General features: G+C 35.0%; 1 pseudogene; it reads left to right on the forward strand.

The window, feature by feature from the left end:
- LOC102578318 (probable LRR receptor-like serine/threonine-protein kinase At1g53430) overlaps positions 1–11,648 on the forward strand; it is a 15,736-nt pseudogene extending 4,088 nt beyond the window's left edge.
- The last annotated feature ends 351 nt before the right edge of the window (positions 11,649–11,999 follow it).

Here is an 11,999-nt window from a genome sequence, read left to right on the forward strand (position 1 = left end):
ACATTATTTATTAAGATAAGTTCTTTAAAGCTACTAAAATATTCAAGATCGTAAAAGAAATGGTTCAATAAAAAATAATACAATTTCTTACATGTTTTCCAATTGACCTCTAAAAAATAAATTTTTAAGTCACTATCCTATTAAATTAATACAACTTAATGAAAAAATGAATTTATTTTTATGAATTATATTTTTAGTATCAAACCTAACTAGAAAAAGAAAATATTTAAAAAATTATGCGGGGCAGGGTGGGATGGGTTGAAAATGAAAAATATTGTTATGCGGGGCGGGACGGATTAAGAATTTAGCGGGTTAAGCTCAACCCGCACCGCCCCATTAGCATCCCTACTAACAAGATCTTTTGACAGCCCATAGCTAAATAGGAGTAGTAACACATTTTGTTGTTAGCTTGTTGTTTAACTACATAATTTATCCTTTGCTAATTCCTCTTTGTACAGCTCAAGTATCATAATTTGCTCCTGGAGTCCAACAATAGTATACTCTATATGATTTCTAACATCTGTTTATTGTAACGATTGTGATTTAATATAACTTTGATGTTACAGTAAAAGTTCTGGAAACAATATCATCGAAACTTCAGAACAGATGGAATGTCAGCCGAGCCTCTTGCATGCAGGGGATGGGTCTTAACACGACGGATCCTACTTATCGTAGAATTGTCAGCAACGTAACATGTGATTGTTCATTCAATAACAGCTCAGTTTGCCATGTTGTAACAATGTAAGCTCTGCTTTTATCTTTAAAATATTGACTACTATATATAAGCTTCAAAAGTTTTGTAGCTATACCAATATTATAATTTATAGTATATATTATGACCACAAGTTTAAAAAATCTTCCTTTATTTCTTAAATTGCATACATATTTTAACTTTACCACATGAATTGAATTGACCTGGCGAGGGAGTTCTCATCGGCTTGACATTCTCCATGTTAAACCTCTTCAAGATCTTCTCAATGTACTCTTCTTAACGCACCTTCAGCAACTTATTTCTTTTGTCTCTTCCAATTTTTCAGCCCCAAAATCTTCTACACACAACCAAGATTCTTTATTGAAAATTCACCAGCCATTTACTCCTTCAGCTTTATGATCTCATGCATGTTAGAACTTGCCACTAAAATGTCATCCACATACAAGAGCAAGTTAATGTATTTACAAACTTCTTGAAGAAATTATGATCACCATTACACCGAGTAAAGCCAATAGTCATCTTACACCTGTCAAACTTCAAGTACCACTATCTTGGAGCTTGTTTCAAACCCTTGACTCTTCTTCGGTCTGCATACCTCATTTTCCTTACCAACCTCTAGTACCCTTCAGGTTGCTGCATATACAAGTTTTCCTCTAGGTCTCCTTGGAGAAAGGTTGTCTTTACATCTAGCTGCTCTAGATGTAAATCTTTTGCCGCAACAATACTTAACACAACTCGAATAGTAGGTAATTTGACCATAGGGGAAAAAATATCAGTGAAATCAATACCTGTCTTCTGTTGGAAACGTTTTACTACCAAGCTTGCATTGTATGTAGTTAAGCCGTCATGCTCCACTTTCACCCTGTACACTCATTTATTCTGAATTGCCTTCTTCCCTTTTGGCAATTTGACCAAGTCCCAAGTTTGGTTTATGTGGAGTGAGTCCACTTCTTCATCCATGGCCTAAATCCACTTGAACTTGCTATCAACCTGCATTCTCATCAAAACAGCTAGTCTGACCGTCATTTGTTAGTAACAAGTAATCAAGAGACTGAAATATTGTTGCTAGGAAACCTCTATCTTAAAGAAGATTTAATCAATTTTAATTTCGAATGAAGAAAAATTTGGTTGAGGCAACGGTTATGAACTGTTAACACAATATGTGTATTTGGAAAAGAATCAAATCTTTTATTTGATTGAGTATTTTCATTACATCATTATCTTCTACTTGTATTGTTTATCTTTAACACTTTTACTTCAAAAAATAATCTAAACCATCAATTCAGAATAGCTAGTATGTGTTAAAGAAAGTTCAAGGTTAAGACAATTTTTTTAAAAAAATTTCATCATCTAGTAATCTCAATATTTTACCACTAAATAAGAAATCAAAATATTTTTATATGCTTCAATTGGTTCAAATCTATTTTAAAGTAAAAAATAGTTTGATCTTCTATACATATATAACGTAATCAACTCTAAAGATTCTTCGAGGGACTTAGTGATTTCGTTATCCATATTTTCATCAAATTGTTTCTTACGAAAATTATATGTATATTCATGTCATATGCAATTTCTTTAGTAGAAATCATAGCACTCATAGTACGTATAATTTATTTTTAAAAAAATAATATATACAAGTAATTGTTTTTTAAAAATGGGGCCCCAAGCGATGGCTTTAGTGGCCTAGGGGTAGAGACCGCCCTGACCTTATGACTGTCATAATCCCAGAGTCTATACCCAAAGCTATCACCACCATAGCCTAAGAAAGTGCAAATTTTGGACTTCACATTTAATTTAGATCTCTCATTATCATTCACATGAACATAAGTAATGCAACCAGAAACTCTAAGATGCGATAGTTTTACCTGCTTACCGTCCATGCTTTTTGAGATAGTTCACATGCTACCTGGGGAGCCATCCTGAGTGTATGTTATATACAAAGTTCCATCTCTCTTCCCTCATGCTATCACCAAATTACCCTCGGTAATCTTCCATGAATCTGCATTAAAAGTGACAACACAACCAACATTTGATAATTGACTAACATAAACTAAATTCGTACTAGTTTTTGCTTTTCGGTACATGTTGAACTTTCTTCAGTTTCAGCTTTCCATGTTCGTTAAACTATTTTTTATCACTTTATTATGGTTAGTCAGTACACATTTTTATTTCATTAAATTATTTAACTATGATAAGTTATTCATTTGATATAAATATCCGGTGAGTGCAAGTATTTACATGTAATGAGAATTTTTTTTGATTTCTTCTGCTTTTTTGTTGATACAGCCAATTGAAGGGTCTTAATATGACAGGAAATCTGCCTCCAGAATTTGCAAATCTTACTCATCTGCGAGAATTGTGAGTATCAGTTATATATTTCTCCCCTTTCTGATTACAGAAACTTGTATGTGTTTTATTCAATTTTTTTCTTATAAAATCATAATAGTAACAAGTTAATTGTTTGTTGCTTTATATGAAACAAAGTCTATTGAATTGTGTAAACCATGCCCTTGAAAAGTGTGAAATCTAAAAGTTTAAAGTGGATCATAATATGCAAAATTGGAGGCTCAATCAATATTTACATTTCCAGAGATCTGTCTCGTAATTACTTAAATGGATCGATTCCCTCAAGTTACGGCCAGCTTCGCGTCTCTATTTTGTAAGTTCTTTTCTGTTTAATCTTTTAAAAGATTTTCAGCAAACAAGGTTTATTTTTTTTTGGTCTTCTAACATTTTGTTCAAACTCATATGTATAGGTCACTCTTGGGTAACCGTATCAGTGGGCCGATTCCCAAGGAGTTAGGTGACATTTTCACACTGGAAGAACTGTAAGTTGAAGATATTGCATACTTCCTTTAACTTTCTAAATACTTTTGGTGTATCTAATTAGATGTCACATTGATGAATTGGATATTTTCAGAAATTTGGAAAATAATCTACTTGAAGGACCTCTTCCTCCAAACCTTGGTAGTTTGAGCCGCCTGAGAATAATGTAAGACTTAGTAACCTCATATTTGACGTCTACTATTTACTTATAGTTACTTCTGTTCCAAATTATTTGGCACTTTTCGCTTCCCAATAGTCAAACTAAAATGCATTTTTCTCACCATTTTGATTTGAAAAGAACTGTAACGTATAGTACTTTTATATAGTTTCTGGAGTTAATAGAGTCTAATTTAGCTCCAAAAGTTGGTCAAATTGTATCAAACATAAGCAAAAAGTGCCAATCAAATCAGGATGAGTTGTGGGATTTTTCAGTTATCATGGTTAATTGATGGATCATTTTGCAGGTTTCTTTCTGCCAATAATCTCACAGGAACTATACCTGAGAACTTCAGCAATCTTAAGAACATGACAGACTTGTAAGCAAGAAAATGTTAAAAGAGCATTTGACAGGTTTCATTCTCTTAACTCTTTCGTCTGTTTGCAGTAGGATAGATGGGACTAGCATATCTGGAACCATACCAGATTTTATTGGAAATTGGACCAAAATGGATAGATTGTAAGTATGCATCTGGTAGTTGTAAATATTGATGCAATTTTCTTCTTCCTGAAGGATTCTGAACTTTAAAAAAGCAAAAAATTGGTAGCACACATTGTATTTAATAGCAAATATCATGAAATTTTTTGCAGAGACATTCAAGGAACATCAATGGAGGGACCTATTCCTCCTACACTATCCCAGTTGAAAGATATGACCATGTTGTAAGTACACACTTCTCTCATACTACCTGTTTTTACAGTCAAATGACTGTTAAATTCACTGTCAAGCTCCTTTTCTACTATTTATTATAATAGAAAGAATAGATTAAAAGAGAAAATCTCTTGGAAATGAAAATTGAAGGCTATAGCGGAAGTTCTCATGTGCATTGTTGTTTTCAGGAGGATATCTGATTTGAGAGGAGAACAAATACAATTCCCAAATCTTACAGGCTTGACGAAGATGAGAAGGCTGTGAGTAGTATATGCTTGTAGTTGGAAATTTAGCTATTACATCTATTCATAATGTTGTATGCTCATGGTTCTTTAATGATGCAGGACTTTGAGAAATTGCTCAATTTTCGGTCCTATTCCACGATATGTAGGTGCCATGCCTTTGAAACTTTTGTAAGTTCATCATCTTTTTATTTTTTTAATCATTCTTCTTCTAAGGGAAACTTTATTCCCAGCAAGTTCTGTGTTTTGTCTCTTCTATATATTAGTTTATCGAGAGGAATTCACATATGGTGTTCATTAACCTTGAAAAGGCCTACGATAAAGTCCCAAGAGAAGTCTTGTGGCGATGTGCGGAGGCGAGAGATGTACTGGTGGCTTACATTAGGGCGATAAAGTACATGTACGAAGGAGCTAAAACGCGGGTAAGAATGGTGAGAAGAGACTTGGAGCACTTCCTTGTGGAGATGGGATTACACCAGGGGTCAACTCTTAGTCCGTTTCTAATTGCCTCGGTGATGGAGGTATTGACGCGAGACATTCAAGATGAGGTTCTGTGGTGTATGTTATTTGTGGATAACATAATACTGATTGATGAGTCATGCAATGGTGTTAATGATAAGTTAGAGGTATGGAGACATACTTTGGAGGCTAAAGGGTTCAGGTTGAGCCGAACTAAGATAGAATATGTGGAGTGCAAATTCAGTGATGCTATGCATGAGGTAGACATGGAAGTGAGGCTTGACACACTGAATATCCCCAAGAGATATAGATTCAAGTATCATAAGTCTATAATTCAGGGAAATGGTGACATCAACGATGATATCACACACCATATTGGTAGCGTGGATGAAGTGTGGAGGATTGTATCTAGAGTCTTGTGTGATAAAAAGGTACCACAAAAACTCCAAGGTAAGTTTTATAGAGTGGTGGTCCATCCAACATTGTTGCTTGGGACCGAGTGTTGGCTAGTCAAGAACTCCCATGGCCAAAAGATGCATGTTGTGGAGATGAGGATGTTGAGGTGGATGTGTGGTCATACTAGGAACGATAAGTTTAGAAATGAGGAAATCCGGGATAAGGTGGGAGTGGCTTCCTATTGGCACAGAACGCTCAGCCCTGTTAGCTACTGTTAGTTCAGTTTATTTAGGATACTGCATTAATTAGTTCAGCGGTCATTGTTTATTTAGATGACGTTATTAGTGTTTGTTTAGGAGTCTTCTTATACTCTGTAATTCTATTTAATACCTTTTTATGATCATTAATAAAGCGGTCATTGTTTATTTAGATTACGTTATTAGTGTTTGTTTAGGAGTCTTCTTATACTCTCTGTAATTCTATTTAATACTTTTTTATGATCATTAATAAAACATCTTCTTTCAGCACTTACTTAGTATACTTCCGTGGTAGACAAGATGAGGGAAGCGATACTGAGATGGTTTGGACATGTGAGGAGGAGATGCATAGACGTTTCAATGAGTAGGCGTGAGAGGTTGGTGATAGAGGGTATGAGGAGAGGCAGAGGTAGGCCAAAGAAATATTGGGGAGAGGTGATAAGAAAGGATATGACCCAACTTCAGGCTACCGAGGATATGACCCTAGATAGGAGGGAGTGGAGGACATGTATTAGGGTAGACGGTTAGTAGGTAGTGTAGTGTTGTCTTGCTTAAGGTGACTAGTGTTTGCAGTGGTGTTAGTTGTATTATTGTAGTTCTTGTTTTTCTATTTTCATCATTGTCTATTATTATTATATTAATAATATATCCTAGTATGTTGTTTATGATGTTTCGACTATCACATGATTTATCCTGGTAGACGTTTGCACTGTTTTGTTGTTATTTGCTATATTCTCTTCATTGTCTCCTTCTTCTTTATACCGGGATTTGTTGCACTTGAGCCAAGGGTCTTTCGGAAACAGTCTCTCTTCCTTCAGGAGGTAGTGGTAAGGTCTGCGTACATTCTACTCTCCCCAGACCTCACTTGTGGGATTTCACAGGGTATATTGTTGTTGTTAAGAGTACTAGAACATAGAAGTCCAGGTGAGATGTATTCAGAGATGACATAGATTTTGATGTTTCTCAGCTATGATGATAATTGGTATATAAATATTCTTGTGTGACTACCTTTTCTTCAGAAGTTGGAACTTATACGATATTTCTCAGCTTGTATTTCTCTTCTATCTAATTGTGAATAGGACTACCAAGTGTAACATTAGACTTAGAGGGTGTTATATATACATGATTTGTTGATTTATCTAGTCAGAACAAATAAGATGCTTTCTATATATATTCATAAAACAAAGGATTCAATTGAAAATGTGAAGTCCTGTCTAAGGTAATATCAATGATTTGAATCAACTGGATGCAGTTTTTCTAGTTTGTCATCTCCTCTTTCTGCAACAAAGTGTATATATTCATCAAAATTCATAAAATTTTAATTTGTCTATAATACAAGCCTGGAATTACCCTATACTGTATAAAAGGATTCAATTGGAAATGCATTCCTCGTATTTTCATGATGGAGCAAAGATTTTCACTAATTGTCTGGATATCACAGTGGTTTGCTTTGCTGTCTGGTGATGCTTATCCTGCCTGCTTCTGATAAGAGTTATTTACTTGCAGGGACCTGAGCAACAACATGTTGAATGGTCCAATCCCAGATACATTTAGGCAGTTGGACTTTGATAACATGTAGGTACCTTGCAGTGAAACCTTTACAAGTTGAAGCATAAATCTTGTAATGTTTTTTTTTTCCCTCAAAGTTTTCTTTCAGTTACAACAAGCAAAAGTTTTATCTGTGATGTAGGTTTCTTGGTAACAACGCATTAAGCGGAGCAATTCCCAGCTGGGTGTTTAGTAGTGATGAGAACATGTTGGTATTTGCTCAATTTGTTCCGTTTCCTCATCTTAGTAGTAAACTTTGGTTATTATCATGCCGGCACACTTCGAAGTTAACAGTTTTTTCCCCACAACTTTTTGATTGCTGAAAGGACACATTTGCAAGAATTTGGTGTCTTCTAAGTTCATGACAACTATAATTTTTTTTGCAGTGATTTATCATACAACAATTTCACCCATACACGTACTCCAGGATGCCAGCCCTCTACCATGTACTTCTTTGTTTGGGAACCTACATTCATATATTATTTCTTTTTTTTATTAGTGAGAATTTCAGTCCTTTAACTACATAACTTACAAACCTTCTTTCTTTAAACAGAAACTTAGCCGCCAGCTATTCAGATACAATGAACACGTTCAACAACACGTAAGTCCTAAATGTTGTCTTATGCATCAGGTGCTAGCTAGTTTGTTTGATGCTTTCTGTGTATTGTCTATAATTATGTGGCTTAATCTATTCGAAATTGCAGGGATTCCTGGTGTTCCATGAAACCCCTCAGTTGTCCCACAGAAGCGAAATGTAAGAGTTACAGCCTATAAAAGGACCTCAGGGGTTATGTCTGGATCATTTACCACTGAACCAACTCTTGGAGTGGCAGCCTGTGGACTTTTTAAGTACAAAAGCATAACTTTGAAGTTGAGAGATAATTTCACAACCCTTACTTATGTTACGTTCTTTATGTAAATTGCAGATCATTCGCTATTCATAAACTGTGGAGGAGGTAGAATTACATTTGAGGGAAATGATTATGAGGAGGACTTGACCACTAGGGGTCCATCATATTTTTTTTCATCCTCTGATAGATGGGCATTCAGCAGTTCGGGAGTGTACGTAGGTCTTGCAAATGTTAGTTATATTGCAACAAATAGATTTTTACTGAACATATCCGGTGCCGACTTTTACAACACAGCACGCCTTGCCCCTAATTCTCTCAAATATTATGGGCTTTGCCTACGAGGAGGTAGCTACAGAGTGCAAACTTCACTTTGCTGAAATAATGTTTCAATGACTCAACATATAGCAGCCTTGGAAGCGGATATTTGATGTAGCAATACAAGTAAGTTTGAGGCCTTAACTTCTTTTGTAAATAATAAATATGTAATGTTGATATACTGAGTTCTGATATGATTGTCAACTTTCTGATTTAAGATTGAAGGTACCAATTTGTTGGAGATAATGTGGTATATTTTGATTTCTTACACAGGGGAGAGTAGTTTTGAAGGATTTCAATATCATGGAGGAAGCTAACGGTGTTGGAGAAGTCATTATCAAGGACTTCGATGATATTACTGTTAGTAGCACTCTGGAGATTCACTTGTATTGGACCGGAAAGGGGACTAACGCTATTCCAGACAGAGGTGTATATGGACCGCTGATTTCAGCTATCTCAGTGACACCAAGTCCGTATATCTCTGCCTATAGACTTACACTTATCTTCCCACAATCTTATCTTAAGAAAATCCCATTTTCTTCTTGCAGACTTCAAAACAGGTCGCAGGTTACCTGTCGGAGCTGTTATTGGCATTGTACTCGCTTCAATTGTGGTGGTTCTGATAGTTTTATTTTCTCTGTGGAAGAAAGGCATTTTTGGAGGGAAAATTAATCAAGAAGAATTAGGTAACACATACCTCAAAGAATTTATTCACTCTCTACATTTGATATGGCGATACTTCTGTTGTGATAATCAGAATTATGTACGAGATTTCTAGCTGCGACATACAAATAATTATCATAGATGATTGTTCTGTTGGCAGATAGACATCATGACATATCATAGATAGTCAGCACACAACAAAATGTTCATGACATATCATACAGATGTTTATTCTTTTAAAAATTGTTGTTCATCATACAGATGTTTTAGAAGATCTTTATATACTGACGTTGATATTATGCTCGTTTACAGAACTCAGAGCCCTTGATTTACAAACAGGTCATTTTAGACTTAGACAAATTAAAGCTGCTACAAATAACTTTGATCCTGCCAACAAAATTGGTGAAGGAGGGTTTGGACCAGTTTACAAGGTATTAATTCTCTACCTATATCTATCCGTACTGAGTTTGCGTAAGGACAGCTTGCGGTTCTGTGGTGATGTTTCCTACTGGTTATCCTTCTGTCTGTAATATGATCGTTGTAAATTAATCCTGCTGTCTGTAGGGTGTCCTCACCGATGGGGCAGTCATAGCTGTTAAGCAGCTCTCTTCCAAGTCAAAGCAAGGAAATCGTGAATTTGTTAATGAGATAGGCATGATTTCAGCTCTACAACACCCAAACCTTGTCAAGCTCCACGGTTGTTGCATAGAAGGGAACCAGTTACTGGTGATATACGAATACATGGAAAATAACTGTCTTGCACGAGCTCTCTTTGGTAATGCTTTGCAACAACATTTTGAAAATCATTTATCATGCAGTGATAATTTTATGCTTAATACTCCTCTAATTCTCCTTTCTTAGGCCGTGACGACCAGAGGTTGAACCTTGACTGGGCAACCAGAAAAAGGATATGCTCAGGAATAGCAAAAGGGTTAGCTTACCTTCATGAAGAATCAAGGTTGAAAATCGTCCACAGAGATATTAAGTGTACCAATGTGCTTCTTGATAAGGATCTGAACGCTAAGATTTCAGATTTTGGATTGGCTAAATTAGATGAAGAAGAGAGCACTCATATTAGCACCCGAATTGCTGGAACAGTGTGAGCCTTCTTATCATCACTGACTCTGTACTATCATGTGATGAGAGAGTAGCAGTTCTACCCATTTGAATTTGTTCGTCATACATTAACATGGTCAGTTTGACGTATCTTACATTTCTTTTTCCACTTTTGAAGAGGTTATATGGCTCCGGAGTATGCAACGAGAGGCTACTTGACAGATAAAGCTGATGTTTATAGCTTCGGAGTTGTTGCTTTGGAGATTGTCAGTGGGAAAAGCAACACAAGTTACAGGCCAAAAGAGGAATTTGTTTACCTTCTTGACTGGGTAAACTATCTTTTTACTCAACTGTCATTATTCCCAAATACTAATATCTTTAAAAACTGCTGCAACATCATGTATTATAAGTCTTGCATGTACATGTTTAATTTAATTGCCCACTCTGAATTATAAGCCAGAAAAAGCTTCTCTTGTTAGTGTTTTGTGCAAATATATACCCCATCAGTTTCAATTTCTTTGTCTTACTTTAGTTTATTTTTGTGTGTTTCAAAAGGTCTCTTTGCTTTTTTGCAAACTCTTTATTCTAACTTTCCACGTGACATATTTAAAACCACAAGATTTAAGGGTATTTTGGTACATTCTACATATCTTTAGTTTAAATTAAAACCAGACAAACAAAGTGAAACGAAGGGAGTATTTGCTATGATACCTCCAAAGAAAATATCAGAATCAGAGTTGTTTCATTAGTTCTGCTCACATTCTTATGGATGCATCTTTGCGTATTTAGTTTTTCTTTTCTACAATTTCATCTTGCTTTGTATGTCAATGTTTGTTTTAGGCTTACGTCCTACAAGAACAGGGAAATCTGTTAGAACTAGTGGATCCACGTCTCGGTTCCAATTACTCCAAAAATGAGGCAATGCGAATGATAAATCTTTCTCTTTTGTGCACGAATCTCTCTCCTACTCTCCGACCATCCATGTCTTCTGTTGTGAGTATGCTCGAAGGAAAAGTTCCGTTGCAAGCACCAATAATCAAGCGAACTGCATCATCAAACGACGAAATGAGAGTTAAATCATTTGAGAAACTTTCACATGACAGTGAAATAACACAAGTATCAACATACTCTCAGGACAGTCAAGGACAAAGTATGAATGCACCTTGGAATAATTCCTCAGGGTCTATCCCTGGTAAAGATGAAAGCTCAAATAGGCTTCTTCAAGATCTTTATGATATAAACATAGATTCACAGAACTTTACAAGTACATTTTGATTTCCATCATGTAATTATGTAACCGTATTTTCACACAGGACCAAATATAACCTGCAGCGCTATCACCTCTGTCCTTTGGGTGAGAACATTGTGGTGAGCACTTTGTATGCACTAGGTAAACCCCAACCGTGTAGGACCAAATATTTATGCATGTATAATTAATGTGTGTGTGTTTTTCCACTTCTTTTCTTCTTTTTCTTTTTTTGTTTCATTTATTATTTTTTATTTCACAAAACAAATCTTTCTCTTTTTCCCCACATATTCACCCTACATACTTCGTATTCTTTTCTTATTTAATTAATTGATATAAAATAATTTTATATTATAATTTTTTAAATAATATAAATTGCTAACAAATATTATAAAATATACATATTGACGAATAATAAAAATAAAAGTAAAATTATTGATGAAACACAATTAAATAAATGTTACACTACGATAAAAGTTATTTTAATTTTTACATAAATATATAACTTTCAAAATTAAGATTTAGAATTTATATAAAGATATTAGATAAAAATAATTAGG

The sequence above is a fragment of the Solanum tuberosum genome, unplaced genomic scaffold, assembly GCF_000226075.1.
Source record: "Solanum tuberosum cultivar DM 1-3 516 R44 unplaced genomic scaffold, SolTub_3.0 scf00824, whole genome shotgun sequence".
NCBI classification, from domain to species: domain Eukaryota; kingdom Viridiplantae; phylum Streptophyta; class Magnoliopsida; order Solanales; family Solanaceae; genus Solanum; species Solanum tuberosum.